The sequence below is a fragment of the Nicotiana sylvestris genome, chromosome 6 (genome assembly GCF_000393655.2).
Source record: "Nicotiana sylvestris chromosome 6, ASM39365v2, whole genome shotgun sequence".
NCBI classification, from domain to species: Eukaryota; Viridiplantae; Streptophyta; class Magnoliopsida; order Solanales; family Solanaceae; genus Nicotiana; species Nicotiana sylvestris.
In genome coordinates this window covers 139,840,671-139,857,357 of record NC_091062.1, presented here as the reverse complement: position 1 = coordinate 139,857,357, position 16,687 = coordinate 139,840,671, and the positions used below count along the sequence as shown (strand labels likewise).

Here is a 16,687-nt window from a genome sequence, read left to right as displayed (position 1 = left end):
AAAAAAATCAATGTCCAAGTAGTATGGAAACTCTACCGAAATTTTGAGAAAAATGAAAAAAATTGTCTTATTAGTTTGTTATATTAACAGCAAAGGAAAAATAGAAGAAAAAAAATCATCATTGTTTTGTCTTGTTTTTTTTTTTCAAAAACTATTGAATAAAAAATAGTTTGTTTTGCCATTAATTAAAAAAAAAAGAGTCTTGTTTTTAAAATAATATTTTATTTATTTGTTTATGAAAATGACAAAATTAAAATAATCCAAAAATATTTTCCATTATTGACTGCTTTAGAAAGTCTTTCTAATTGTTTTTTAAAAAAAAAATAAAAAATAAAAAAAATATAATATATATATAAAAAACAAATCCGAAAATATTTTGATTCTTCTTTCAAAATTGAAAAGAAAATTCAAAATTCAAAAAAACATTTTTAGAAGCATTTCTTTTATTAAAGGTAAAATTCCAAAAAATATTTTCCTCTTTTTCTTTAGAAAAAAACAAAAAGGGCAAATGAAAATTCAAGAAAAAGTATATCTTAGAGGTATTTCTTTTAAAAAAGAAAATCAATCAAAAATCCAAAAAAAATACCTCCTTTCTTCTTTTAAAATAGCTCTTTCAGAAATTCAAAAAAAGTTAGTTCATCTACTTATTCTTGATTGCCCGAACTACGCGGGTTTGATTCTCACCGGATGTGAGATACGTAGGCAACCCTCATCGGGTCCAACCCCTTTTGCTAAAATAGCCAAAAACAAATAAAAAAAACATGTCATAATTGCAATTATGTCATAAAGAGATCGGGTGATGCTGTTTTGTCATAAATAGCCAAATGTTCCCAAAAGGGACGCCGGAAGGCTGACTTTGCATAAACAGCCACCTTTGGGTCATTTTTTAAGATTTGGTCCAGTTGACCCACACAGCCTTAAAAATCCTCGTCCCCGAGATGTTGAAAGGCCGTGTTTGCAATATTGAGTTTTCTAATGTGGAAAACGATAAAAAGAGTCATGAATAAGTCAGGTGATGTTGTTTTGTCATAAATAGCCGAATGTTCCCGAAAGGGACGCCGGAAGGCTGACTTTGTATAAATAGCCACCTTTGGGTCATTGTTTTAGATTTGGTCCAATTGACCCACACAGCCTTAAAAAATCTTCGTCCCCGAGGCGCTGAAAGGCCGTGTTTGCAACACCAGGTTTTTATTGTCATTTGAAAAAAAAACAAAGAGTTAGCGGTTAGGTGAATACCGTTTGAATTTTTAGTCAAAAATAAGTCGAGTCAGCTTCGGCCGCGCCTTAAACCGTTCTTGCCGAAATAGCCTTAGAGTATCTTTCAATTGTCGAAAGGTTATTTTCGTAAAAGAATGGACAAAATTGTAAAGTGTCAAAATAATCCTCCCCGGCCTCAAAATTCATGTGAGATTTGGAAGGGGCAACATTTGCAAAAATAGCCGTTTGGTTGCATTTGACAAACGGGGAAAGGAAGCTAGCCTGTTGTTTTTGAGTTTATAAATCTTTAATTAGAATATGTGGTTTGTTTGATTTTTCAGTTTATTTTAATATGTAAATTGAAAAAAAATGATTAGTATTGTTTATCTTTTATTGGTCCGAACTACGCAAGGTCTGATTCATGCGGGGTCATGATACGTATGCAATCTCCATAAGATTCGACCACAACAAAAAGAAAAGCAAAAAAAAAAAGAAATGAAAAAAGAGAATGAAAAAAAAGAATGAAAAAAAAGAAAGAAAAAAAAAGGGAAAAGAAAAGAAAAAAAACGAAAAAAAACGAAGAAAAATGAAAAAAAGAGAAAAGGAAAAAATCGAAAAAAAAGAATCGAAAAAAAGAAAAAAAGATGTTGTCAATAATGAGGACCGACTGAGTCCATTCTAACCTTTTTGTTTTGCAAATAAAGATAAGGTGGTTGGTTTGTGGTAAGCCAGACAATGACACCCAGAATCCTTTACTTGCATCTCATGATACACACTATGCTGGGATCAAGCCTGATAACAGAAGCACTCGAATCCTATTGGGGACTTGCTGACGGAGGTTGATGATATTGAAGCTGGTAATGATCTTGGCAGTATTGATGCGAAGTTCAGTGGCTAAGATGCCAGTTTTGATAAAGTGGGAGGACGCTCCGTTCCTTGGTTTTTATGAAAGAGGCATTTGGTGGCTTATTTTGTTGTCATTTCTGTTATTCGGATTATTAAGATTGTAATTCAGATGTTGTTTTGTGTCAATGTGTTTCCGCTTATCTTTCCGTTTTGTCATAGCGGTTTGTTTAAGTTTTGTCCAGGTTGTTTAGGATTTTATTTCGTTTGTTTTGTTATTCAAACCATTTCACCGGTAGTCTAGCACAAAATCCAGTCTTTTATTATTTCCAGTCATCTTTTTGTTTAGTCATTTTATCATTTTTGATTCAATGCCGATTCTAGGGACATGACATGCGCACACAGTTTGGGCCTAGTCTTTAAAGTTAATCATAAAACCCCAGAAAGGCGATCAAACCATTTAAAGAAAATAAGGACGGTTTGAGATTATTCAGAGCTCGAGTCATGTGGAACTGGGGCAAGTTAAACACAAAGAAAACAGTTTAAAAGCAAGATTCGCCAAATTGGCATGAGGGTCATTCATGATAATGAGAGTGTCGCCCAACGGTGCTTTAGAAATGACAAAGGAAAAAGCAAATGTTTAACATAATTGTCAAGCCCAACACCATCAGAAGAGACTATAAATCTATTGTTTAATCGTGTTGTTTGCACTTGGCATGTTTTGAAGACTGGAATGACGAAGGCATTTTGTTCTGCTACCTAAACACTTTATCCTTCGTTACCCCTTTTGAGCCTTGTTTATTTTTCTTTCATACCCCTCGTTCGGAATCAGTAGCAACGACTAGAAGATACGAACATGGAAGATAAAAAATAAAAAAAAAAAAGGAAAAAGAGAATAGAAAAACGACAAAAGAAAAATGAAAAAAAAGAGAAAAGAAAAGAGAAATGATAACAGAAAAAGAAAAAAAAAACGAAAGTCGAATGAAAAAAAGAGGAATTGGGAACTACGTTTGACCTGATTCCTCAAAGAGGATACGTAGGTGCTTCACGGCTCGGTCATAGTTTTGAAAAAATATAAATCAATCAAGTAAAATATCCCCAAGCAAGAAACTGGGGCAAAAGTTGCGTTTGTGGTAAATAAATCTAGTTCCGAAAGTTGTAACTAATAACCCAGAATTAATGCATTTTTGAGCCTTTAATACCCTTTTTTTTCTAGCCCTATCCAAAACCCACATTACGGTCCAAAGAAAGACCTTCTGACCAGTCTTCAAAAGATGCCAAGTCAGACAAATGAGAGTCTTACCGGCGAACATAACATTCTGTTCCACAACAGAAAGGACTCTAATCTCCAGCAGAGAGAGTCATACCGGCAACACTCTAAATCCCCAGCCGGAAAGTGATGCAAATGAGAGAGTCTTATAGGTGAAAACCTTCACAGGCACCATAAGGCGATGAAAGCTGAGAGAAGAACCAAAAATGAGAGAGACTTGATAGTGAAAACCCTTCGGGCACTACAAGTCGAATAAGATTAAGAATCAGATGGGGAATCACCAATTGAAGATCTTGAAAGATGATTGACGGTAAAGGATAGGCCACATACGCATGTCATGGCCATTAGAGTCGGTATCTGCATTTGATATATTTTTATTTATAGTTTCATCGTTTCCTTTGTCTTTTATATTGTTTCTTTTATCTTTCTCCTTTCATAAAAATTCCCCAATAGAGTCTGTCCGGTCAGAACAAGTATGAAATGACTGCAAAATATGCCATCAGCTTTCCAAGATGAGATTTGACTAGTATATCCAAATGGTATAGTCAGCGAGGAACAAGCGCGAGGCCAGTGTCAAAAAAGATATCCCCAGCAAAGGGAATTGACAAAAGGATTGACGAGCGTCAAGAGAGATATCCTTGCCAAAACCAAGGTTATAAACCTCAAGGCCAAGGCCCATGAACAGAGCAAGGAGAGCAGTGAGCATGATTTGGCGAAATCCATACTAGACTAAAAGGTCGGGAAAATGCCAGTTTCCGAGCTATGCCACAAAAGAAGAGGGATATCCCCAGCAGGAAGGGATTATCCCCAGCACACAATATCATCCCCAACAAGTTGTGGAATGCAGAGCAAGGAAGGAGAAAGGGAAAACCATCCCAGTGGGAGTATCACAACCAACCACCGTGTTTTAAACCAACAGGTAAATGAAGTGGCATTGATGACAGAAATGCATGCCACAAGGGATTATCAAACTGGGGCAGAAAATTTTCTTTTCGTTTAGAAAATTTTCTGAAAGTCAGATACCCATTCGAAGAGGAATAAAGATAACGGCAGCCTCAAGGGAAATGGTCTTAGAACCAGTGTTGTCCCCAACAACAAATGGATGAAACTTGAGCTCAGCGAAGCACTGGTTCTGAAGGAATCAGAATTCCCCAGCAGTATTATCCACGACAGCGTTATCCCCAGTTGATAACGTTTTACCCCCCAACAGGTAAGTAAATAATCCCAACAGTGTTATCCCTAGCCGGTTTGAGGAGTCCAACACAAGTTTGGTGAAAATCGGTATCCTCAGCGGTTTCTTTCAGGTTAAGGCAAAACAAGTCTCAAAGGAGTTAGTCTTCAAAGGAAGAAGCTAATAATAATAATGATAAAAAAAAAGAATAATAATAAAAAATAAAAAATAAATGGGGAAGGTAGAAAGGGAAAATTCATCCCAATCCCCAACAAGTATTCAAGGTAAGACATCTTCAAGTCTTAAGGATATTTTGGGTTCATCCGCCCTCAAATACAATATGTTGGGTTAATCCGCCCTCAAACAGGATATGTTGGGTTAATCCGCCCTCAAACAGGATATGTTGGGTTAATCCGCCCTAAAATAGGATAAGTTGGGTTCATCCGCCCTCAAATAGGATAAGTTGGGTTCATCCGCCCTCAAATAGGATATGTTGGGTTCATCCGCCCTCAAATAGGATAAGTCGGGTTCATCCGCCCTCAAATAGGATCTGTCGGGTTCATCCACCCTCAAATAGGATAAGTCGGGTTCATCCGCCCTCAAACAGGATATGTCGGGTTCATCCGCCCTCAAACAGGATATGTCGGGTTCATCCGCCCTCAAATAGGATATGTTGGGTTCATCCGCCTTCAAGTAGGATATGTTGGGTTCATCTGCCCTCAAATAGGATAAGTCGGGTTCATCCGCCCTCAAATAGGATAAGTCGGGTTCATCCGCCCTCAAACAGGATATGTCGGGTTCATCCGCCCTCAAACAGGATATGTCGGGTTCATCCGCCCTCAAATAGGATATGTTGGGTTCATCCTCTCTCAAACAGGATATGTTGGGTTCATCCGCCCTCAAACAGGATATGTTGGGTTCATCCGCCCTCAAATAGGATATTTTGGGTTAATCCGCCCTCAAACAGGATATGTTGGGTTAATCCGCCCTCAAACAGGATATGTCGGGTTCATCCGCCCTCAAATAGGATATGTCGGGTTCATCCGCCCTCAAATAGGATCTGTCGGGTTCATCCGCCCTCAAATAGGATATGTCGGGTTCATCCGCCCTCAAATAGGATATGTCGGGTTCATCCGCCCTCAAATAGGATATGTCGGGTTCATCCGCCCTCAAATAGGATCTGTCGGGTTCATCCGCCCTCAAATAGGATATGTTGGGTTCATCCGCCCTCAAATAGGATATGTCGGGTTCATCCGCCCTCAAATAGGATATGTTGGGTTCATCCGCCCTCAAATAGGATATGTTGGGTTCATCCGCCCTCAAATAGGATATGTCGGGTTCATCCGCCCTCAAATAGGATATGTTGGGTTCATCCGCCCTCAAATAGGATATGTTGGGTTCATCCGCCCTCAAATAGGATAAGTTGGGTTCATCCGCCCTCAAATAGGATATGTTGGGTTCATCCGCCCTCAAATAGGATATGTTGGGTTCATCCGCCCTCAAATAGGATAAGTTGGGTTCATCCGCCCTCAAATAGGATCTGTCGGGTTCATCCGCCCTCAAATAGGATAAGTTGGGTTCATCCGCCCTCAAATAGGATAAGTTGGGTTCATCCGCCCTCAAATAGGATAAGTCGGGTTCATCCGCCCTCAAATAGGATCTGTCGGGTTCATCCGCCCTCAAATAGGATATGCTGGGTTCATCCGCCCTCAAATAGGATATGTTGGGTTCATCCGCCCTCAAATAGGATATGTTGGGTTCATCCGCCCTCAAATAGGATTTTATTTTCAAAGTTGTTGAAGACAGGCGCCCACCTGTATAACAAGGGAATACATTTCATGTCTTTTACCACTAGGCGCCCACCTGTATAACAAGTGAATATTTTCCATGTCTTTACCAATAGGCGCCCACCTGTATAACAAGGGAATACATTTCATGCCAGGCGCCCACCTGAATAACGAGAGGAATACTTTTCTTGTCTGTCCATTGCATATATTAGGCGCCCACCTGTATAACAAGGGAATACATTCCACGCCTTTACCAATAGGAGACGCACTTCCTAGGATTAGTTTACCCATAGGAGACGCATTTCCTCCTAAGTTTACTTTTACCCATAGGAGTCGCATTTCCTCCTAAGTTCATTTTACCCATAGGAGATGCATTTCCTCCTAAGTTTACTTTTACCCATAGGAATACTTTTCTGTCTTTTCATTTCATGTTCTAGGTCGCCCACCAGTAAAATGCGGGAATACATTCATGTTCTAGGTCGCCCACCAGTAAAATGCGGGAATACTTTTAAGTTCTAGGTCGCCCACCAGTAAAATGCGGGAATACTTTTAAGTTCTAGGTCGCCCACCAGTAAAATGCGGGAATACATTTAAGTTCTAGGTCGCCCACCAGTAAAATGCGGGAATACATTTAAGTTCTAGGTCGCCCACCAGTAAAATGCGGGAATACATTTAAGTTCTAGGTCGCCCACCAGTAAAATGTGGGAATACATTTAAGTTCTAGGTCGCCCACCAGTAAAATGCGGGAATACATTTAAGTTCTAGGTCGCCCACCAGTAAAATGCGGGAATACATTTAAGTTCTAGGTCGCCCACCAGTATAATGCGGGAATACATTTCAGTTCTAGGTCGCCCACCAGTATAATGCGGGAATACATTTCAGTTCTAGGTCGCCCACCAGTAAAATGCGGGAATACTTTCAGTTCTAGGTCGCCCACCAGTAAAATGCGGGAATACATTTAAGTTCTAGGTCGCCCACCAGTATAATGCGGGAATACATTTTGTCCGTTCATTCCATATTCTAGGTTGCCCACAAGTATAAATGCAGGCATGTCATTACCAATAGGAAACGCACTTCCTCAGTTTAGTTTTACCATAGGAGACGCACTTCCTAAGTTTAATCTTACCAATAGGAGACACACTTCCTAGTTTGGCTTTTTGAGGTTATATTTTATTGCAGGAGACGCACTTCCAGAGTTGAGATTTCACCCTTAGGAGATGCGCTCCCTAGTTTGATTCATTTTAAGTTCGACCATAGGAGATGCACTTCCTAGTTTAGTTCATTCCGATTCGACCGTAGGAGACACACTTCCTAGTTTGAGTCATTGAGGTTTTATTTTAGCAGACGCATTTGCTAGCAAAAGTTTTTGGTTTTACTCGTAGGAGATGCACATCCTAGCCTAGTCTTTAGTTTACTCATCATTGCATCAGTAGTGTAAATGAGTTACAATTTTGCTAACGACTCACAAATCTTCCCAGCACAAACTGGGTTAGGAAATTTTGTTTGTTTTATTTGTTTTGGTTGTCAGGGACCCGCCTGTAGAACGGAGGTTGTTGTATGTCGAAAAAAAGAAGTAATCAGGCATCCACCTGGAGAACCAGGACAAAGAAAAGAAGTAGCCAGGCGTCCACCTGGAGAACAAGGACAAAGAAAAGAAGAAATCAGGCGTCCACCTGGAGAACAAGGACAAAGAAAAGAAGAGATCAGGCGTCCACCTGGAGAACAAGGACAGAGAAAGAAAGAAATCAGACGTCCACCTGGAGAACAAGGACAAAGAAAAGAAAGAAATCAGGCGTCCACCTGGAGAACAAAGACAAAAAAAAGAAGTAATCAGGCGTCCACCTGGAGAACAAGGACAAAGAAAGGAAGTAATCAGGCGTCCACCTGGAGAACAAGGATAAATAAGAGAAATAGAAATCAGGCACCCACCTGGAGAATAAGGGAATACAATTGAAGTATTGAAGTCAAAAGCCCGCTCATATGAGAAAAGAGCACACTTAGAGTCAATAAAGCAGAGGAATACAACAGGAATCCCTAGCATTCACAAAAGGCTGGTCACAAAAAAAAATTGAATCCAAAGTACGGAAGTGGAGAACAAACGTGGTCTGCTCAAGAACTAACGCCTACAATTAGCAAGTATCAAGGTTCAAATCCAAAGTCTGTATGAAGCACCATTCAAGACTCAAGATCAAGTTTCAGAAGACTTAGAGATAGGAATCCTTGTAACTAGTAGCTGATAGGTTTAGTTAGTCTTTTTTTCAGTTATCATTCTTGATGTAATGACAGGACCACGGACCGGAACCTCAACGGAACGGAACCTCGATCGGCTCTTCACCTCGGTACACTCCACCATCTCTCATATCTGAACTACACGTGGCCTGATTCCTGTATAACCAAGGATATGTAGGCAGCTCAGATACCAGGGCTCGGTCACATTCCCTCCCTTCCCTTAGTGTAGTCCATCCAAGTAATGGTCGGGTCAAAAACATGTCTAGTCGTTCTTTGTCGGAAAACTCTTCGTGTTTCCAGTCAAAGAGGGCAGCTGTAGACACCGGATTTTTGACCCTCCCCGAGGATTTTCACATTTTTTAGCATAAATATGTAATTTAGGTCTAATATACCTATTTTGACTATTTTTGCTTTATTTCGTTACAAAAAGAAAAATTACAAAAAAATATATACATAAACTAAAAGTTTATGTATTTCTCATAAAATTGAAAAATACAAAAAATAGTACCTTATTTTGTACTTTACATAATTTCAAAAATTACCAAAAAATAATTCTATTAATGTTTTGTAGTCATTTTTATTTTTTGAAAAAATACAAAAATATTGCTTTATATTTTATCTTTATATAAAAACGAAAATTACAAAAAAAAATAGTTTTATTAATATTTTGTAGTTATTTTTAATCTCGAAAAATATTAAGAAAATAATAATATAGTTTTGTTTTAAATAATTAAGTCTTATTTTGGTAGTTATTTTGCTTACATGGGACTAGTTAAGCAACGTTTTCCTATTTCTCGGATCCGGGCAAAAGAATAATATTCGGGTTCAAACTACCCGGTTTTAGGCCTAATTTTCGGACCTAGCCCATAATAAACCGAGTCCATGACACATGGGGAACCCCACCACGCGTGGGGGACACAAGTCTCGAACCCCACCACACGTGGGGCTCATTTTTCTGGGCAAAACCATTACAAATGCACAGGGGACTTTAAAATTTTGGGGGGGGGGGGGACAGATTTTGAAAGCAGTGGATTTTTCCACTGTAGATCTTCTTCTTCAAAAAGAAGAAGAACCAAAAAACCCTAAGGAGCCCGACCTCCCCCCCCACCCAACGCTTGAACGACCTCCATCGTCGACCACTGTCCAAACGCCATAACCATCGTCGACAACCACCCAACCAGCTCCCTCCGTCGTCGTCGCGACTAACTCCCCCACTGCCCAAAACCACCATCAACACCCCAAGACCACCATCAACCACCCTACTGTCACTCACCGGCGAAACCACCCCAAAGCCACCACCACCACCCAAACCAGTCGCATCCCCCCAACGCTCGAACCATTGGACCCCCCTGTCGAGTAGCAGCTGTTGATGCTGCTGCTGCGTCACGTCCTTCTCCGGCCAAGAAACCAGAAAGCGAACGGAACCCTACCCAAAACCAGTCGGAACCCGACCCAAACCACCACTAAACAACCCAGCTCAGCACCACCACCAAACGCCACTGCCCAGACGACCCCTCGCAGCCCCGGCGACGAACCTGTATTACCACGCCAAGGCGACCATCCAGCTGCACCCCCACGTCCAAACGGCTGCCTGCAACGTCCAGCCATGAACGACCTTTCCCCCTTGCCATGACTGACCAAGAAAACACACATACGCACAAACTGAAACCTAACGAAAACGTTCAACAAAACAGCCCAGAAGTTCTGTCCGGGATGAGTTCCGTCGAGGTCGACTTTGGTTCGTCGAGGTCCGGTACGTCGAGGTTGTTGCTGTCCATTTTTGGCGAGTTCGAGATGTTGAAACTCGACGTTGCTGTTAAACGTGAGTATTCATGTTATTTTTGTTGTCTCGGTGTGTTCTTTGCTTCCATGTCTTGTCTCGGTAAATTTGAGTAGTAGTTGTACATTTGCCGTATTTTGAAGTTTATCTCGTCATGTTAGTTTATTGTTGATTGTTAATGTTATGTTCTGTTGTTAGTTTTATATTTTTGTTTATCACAAATTGTTAGATGTTTGCCATTTATTATTAGATTATTAGCTTATATTTCATTAAACTAGATTTAGAGGGAAAAGAATGATAGTTTATAAATAGCGTCAAATTAGTGATTTGTGGCAATATTGTTGGTTTGCATGTAATTAGATTAAAGGAACCGGGGGTGCATCTCATGTGACCCGGCTCCAATTTGGAACATAGTTAAATAGAACTTGTCGTGAACCACTAGTACGTTGCGTATAACATGACTTGCAATATATTTTAATAACATTGAATTAAATCTTTAAATAGATAAAGTAAAAATGTAGTAACTTTAAGTTTACCCTTTTTTTAAAGAAAAAAAGAAAAATATAAAAAAGATAAATAAATAAAAATGAGACGAGCCTCGAAAAAATGCACAAGCTGCAGGGCCCTCTATATGTATATATTAAAATAATTAGAATTCGGGACATGCCGTTTAGCGAATTTTACGGCCTTCCCCAAAATAACAATGCGCTAGTTGCTTTAGGCGTGCTTTTAATAATTTAACTTCTTAAATTCGGGTGCACATTTATGTGACCCAAATCCAAATCTCAACGGAATCGAAATGTGTCTCTAATCACGGGTACATTGATTGTGACGTGGTCTGAGATGCATTTCCATGACGTTGCAAATTCTGTTTTAAATAATGAATGAGACGAGCCTCGACGAACAAAAATGCACAAGCTGCGGGGCCCTCTAAATGTATATATATTAAAACACTTAGAATTCGGGACAGGCCGTTTAGCTAATTTTATGGCCTTCCCCAAAATAACAATACGCTAGTTGCGTTAGGCACGCTTTTAATAATTTATCTTCCTAAACTCGGGTGCACATTTATGTGACTCAAATCCCAATCCCAACAGAGTTGAAACGTAGCTCTAACCACGGGTACATTGATTGTAACGTGGTTCGAGGTGTGTTTTCCACGATGTTGCAATTCTTGATAAAAATAACATTAAATGATAAAAGCGGTTAAAAGATAAAATTGGCACATAAGTTCATATTTGTATAAAATCAGATAATCAAGCCGAATATAACAGTTGAGCGACCGTGCTAGAACCACGGAACTCGGGAATGCCTAACACCTTCTCCCGGGTTAACAGAATTCCTTATCCAGATTTCTGGTACGCAGACTGTAATATAGAGTCATTCTTTTCCTCGATTCGGGATTAAAATTGGTGACTTGGGACACCCTAAATCTCCCAAGTGGCGACTCTGAAATAATTAAACCAATCCCGTTTCGATTGTCCTTTAATTGGAAAAACTCCCTTGCACCCTCGCGGGTGCGGAAAAAGGAGGTGTGACAACTATTACTTACTAATATTTAGACAAATCAAAACTGGAGCGGACACAATTCTCACTTCAAAGGCTTTGGAACATAACTACTCAAATGGAAAACGGAGACACAAAATTCTTCTTCTTACACGTTCTTTTCTGGCATAGAAAATGGAACATCATAGCATACTGGTTCATATATGTAACTCTAATCTTTGACAAAAAAATATTTCTCCTTATAGCAAACCGTATATGCTTCTATGCGAAAGCAAGCTGATAAAAAATTCATTATTTACAAGCACATAAACTAGAACAAAGAACCACTACTTATAGCAAACTCTATAGGCTTGTAGTGGTAATCCATCGCGACCAATGTGCAGACGGATATTTCCATATAAAAGGTATATTCTTTATGCATCTGAACCTAAACTTGCTGATATTTGCACAGCCATTATGGCTGAGCCATAGATAAGAATACTACCCAATTTGCAGTTGACTGTGCGCAACAAAAGCATAGCATTATCTCTAACAATTTGATGTAAACTTTGAGCAAACTTTAGCCATTTGTTGCTGAATTCTGTCTTTGCCAAACTGCTAAAGATGCTTTCAAATAAATAACAAACATAGCAAGAAAAGCTAGCAAGTATTTTACAGTTTAAGAAGTTTAAGATACGAGAAAATTGCTTTGCGAAAACTAATCCCAAAATACTAAATGAGAACTCTGATTAGTCTGTTACAACAAAGCAAAAATTGAAACACTGGGATTTTCTTCTTCATCAGAAATAATGCATCTCCGACTTCCTTCAGTTATCAAGCAACTGAAACATATGGATCTTCTTCTTCATCAAGCATCGTCGGACATGAAACTCTATCAATGCTTGAACACGAACCTAAAAAAAGATATAATAGTATAAGAAAGTGAATACTATTATTAACATAGTAAATCATAAAAAAGTTACTTACCATTTATCTCGTTCCATAACCAAGTGCGAGCACACATCAAAGCCTCCAAAGTAGTAGGATAAAGTCTACTACGATGCGGGCTAATCAATCTCCCCCTAGTGCTAAAGACCGATTCTGAAGCAAAGGTAGAGACAGGAATGACTAAGAAGTCACGAGTTATCTTTTGCAAAGTAGGAAATTTTAATCCGTTTGTCTTTCACCAGCTTAAACTGTCAAATGATGGCGTACGAGGTAGCACTTCTTCTTCTAAATATGACTCCAACTCCGATTTTGGGTCCACATTCACGCTACTCGAAGCGACAAACCTATCGAAACTAGACAGTCAATCACCCTCAACAACAGCATCAACTTCATTAGAACTAGATGCTTGAAATGACTCATGTGAAGCAACCACTCTGCTCGTATACTCTTGAAAGAGATCAAAACAATGGTTTCGAACTTCTTGAATTTTATGTAAAGCTTCTTCACCAGAAATTTGTGCAAGATAAAACTCAACCAACTTCATCTTAAATCTCGGATCAAAGATAGTAGCTACCCCCATCAAAATATGCATATCATTCCAATATTTTTTAAATTTCAACAACATTGATGATGCCATAGAGCTAATCAAAGAATTTAAACTTTTCACCCAAGCTTCCAATTCTAGCTTAATATCACAAACTTTTGAAAAGTATTGAGTTGAAGTTGGATATTAACTCCCTGAGAATTGTTCAGTGATATGGTGAAATAGCTGCAACTTTTCACAAACTTCATGTGCTGCACTCCATTGCCCTTCGGTTGGAAAATAACGATAATTGATGTCATTTAAATTCAACTTTGTAAACACCTCTTTGTAATTTAGGGTTGTTCTCAACATAAGATATGTTGAGTTCCAACGAGTAGGGCAATCATACTCCAACTTTTTAGTACAGGAAATATGTAGCAACCGTGCAGCTTCTTCGAATCTTTCAATTCTGCCTAAAGATGCTATCCAATATAAGACACTGTTACGCACATTACTAATACCATCTTCTATCACCTTTAGTCTTTCTTGCACAATCAAATTAAGATGTGTGCGGCACAACGCACATGCAAAATTCGACCCATCAACAATAAATCCCTCTTACAAAGTTTCTCATCTAACAAGATTTTCATCATAGCATTGTTTGTACTAGAATTATCAACTGTAATTGTTGATATTCTTCTTTCAAGATTCCACTCTAACAGGCAATTAAGCAACACACTACACAAAGTATCCTTATCATGTGGAGCAGGAACATAAATAAATCTAAGAATATGGCTTTGAAGCCTCCATGAATCATCAATAAAATGTGCCGTAATAGCCATGAACCCTTTTTTGTATTGTTTGAAGTCCACATATCAGTTGTTATTGCAATTTTACTTGTGAGTTTTTCCAACAACTTAGAAGTTTTTGATTTCAAATTGTCAAAAATCTTCAAAATATCATTCTTGATTGTGTTCCTAGACACTATTTTAAACAATGGCTGAAGACTAGCAACAAACTTCCTAAATCCAACATGATCGACAATAGACAAAGGGTATTCATGTAAAATGATGGCATGAGCAAGTTCCCTACGTGAAATATCTTGATCAAAATAATGTTGTTGGCTACCATCATCACCCTCCAAACCACCCCCGTCTTCTAAGTTACTTGGCTTCTTACGACATCTACGAATATGATCCCATAAAGATGATGTCCCACATTCTTGTTGATTTGATACGAGTGTTACAATACTTACAAACAGCAAAGCGAACACCATTAAGCTTCACCACTTTGTAATGTTTCCATGCATCAGAACTAAGTTTTCTTTTACCTGTTTCAACAACAACTTCCATATTAACTTCATCAGACTGCATAAGCCCTCGACTCTCAATCTCAATAGAAATTGTACTTGAAGATGAACACATTGGATTTTGTTCGCCTTGAGACTCCATACTTTTCTACAAAAATAAAGATAAAAGCAAGAGATGAAGTTGGTATTCAGAATATTTCAAGTCTATTCTTTTGTAGAAATTTTAGCAGAAGAAAACAAAGCTAAGCTTAGTCTAAGTTCAAGAATCAAGCTTCTTTTAAGATGGTCAACATCTCTGAATTCTACTCAAGACATTTCTATTCCTAGCTATACCATTTTTGTAATACTTTTGGTTGGTCCAAATGACAGTTCCAATTCAAGAAGAAAGTACAACAAGGAGTCATATAAGAAGCAGAAGAAGCATAAACAGAAGACAGAGGATCGCAAATTTCTGGTTTCTCTTGATATTTTCCCTGTTGTGTATATCATCAACTGGCCATTCTACTAAAGCAATACCAAGAAAAGTTATAGCTTCTCATGTATAATCAGTTTCATTTTAATATTCTTTTGTTGGGCACAATCAACTGTGTTCATAACTGGTCATATGTTAAATCTATTGGCAAGCTGGGCAACAGGCATCCCGATTCTACAGTAAATGAAAACAAAAAAAAATTCACTCAAACATGAGAATGAATGATAGTGAAATGAGAAGTTTCTACTCAGCAATTGCAATTCTCTATAGAATAAATATCATTCAACTATTGAGCAGAAAGAAATATTAAAGAAATCAGAGAAGCATCAAAATGAATAGGCTGAAATGGCATGAGAGATTCAGGAGCCATGGCTACAAAAGGCAGATGGCTTACTGTAAGAGAGTCGGTGAGGGTTGACGGGAGGCTGATGGGAGGCACTCCGGCGATGACCGACAGGCTGAGTGCGATGTGGCATGTGCGTGAGTCGTGATTGTATTTAGGTTTTAGTTCAAGATTTAGGATCTGGCAGCGTTTTAGACTTTTAGTTCAAGATTTAGGTTTCAAAAAACCCGCGACCCGCCCCACCCCACGTTAATTTTTTTTAAAAAAATTAGACCCCGCCCCGCCCCGCCCTGCCCCGCAAACATTGTAACCCGCCCCTCCCCGCGAATGCTGAAAACCGCCCCGCCCCGCACTGCCCCATTTGTCATCCCTATAAGTACATAAGTGTAGTATGAGTACATAAATAATATGTACCCAGTAAGTATCCCGTCTAATCTCGAAGAAGTAGAGATGAGAGGTCGACTTGATACTTACTAGCGTCAAATAATATGAGAAAGAATTTATAATAAGCATGGTTAGTACCATTTATTTAACATTTTATGGCAAGGAAGAGCAGTTCTTTCTCCAGATAATATCATGGGTATCTATTACATTTCAAGGCATATATGAAGTTCAGTCCACAGAAAACACTAAATAAAACATGCGCAAGTAACACCCGGGGACGTACGGTCCGATCCAACATAAAAGTAAATTGTGCACTGCCGAGGGTCGAACGACTCGAACCATAGATGCATCTATTACCCCGCTCACGAATCACACGTGGGACGCAGTCAAATATTAATAAACTCAATAACAAGCAGACAATAGTATATATCTGAGAAACAGTCATTCCAGAAATATTCAATTTTTCTTTAAAACGGTCAGGGAAGATAAGGTTCCTCTTACTAGTCTCATCACCTTAATCAACATGATTTATATGAATCCGAATTAAACATCAAGTTACAAGAATATCACATAGGGTATGCTTTTAGGTCCTAGACTACCCGGACTTAACATAATAGTAGTTACGCACAGACTCTCGTCATCTAGTGCGTATGTAGCCCCCGCATATAGTAGCAATTAATTCAATTATTACACCTATGGGGATAATTCCCTCTTACAAGGTTAGAAAGGAGACTCACCTCGCTCCAAGTATACTTCCAAATGCCAAGAATAAGGCCAAACTCTCAATTTGGAGCCGAACGATCCAAAACTAGTTAAATGAAGTAAGAACTAGTCAATACAAGCTCACAAGATCGTATTCTAGCTATTTAAGAAATTTCCCAATCCTCAATACGAGTTTCCGAAAATCCAACCCCGGGCCCACGTGCCCGGATTTCGAAATTTCTCG

The 16,687-nt window shown here is 38.9% G+C and overlaps 1 long non-coding RNA gene across 1 annotated transcript; it reads right to left on the bottom strand.

Annotated features, from left to right (window-relative positions):
• Nucleotides 1-12,318: 12,318 nt before the first annotated feature.
• On the bottom strand, nucleotides 12,319-15,539 carry LOC104228222 (uncharacterized). Its single transcript, XR_711295.2, has 3 exons — nucleotides 15,409-15,539; nucleotides 12,750-14,690; nucleotides 12,319-12,676 (listed from the first exon to the last, which is right to left on the bottom strand). It is a non-coding gene; the product is annotated as an uncharacterized lncRNA (long non-coding RNA).
• Nucleotides 15,540-16,687: the final 1,148 nt, after the last annotated feature.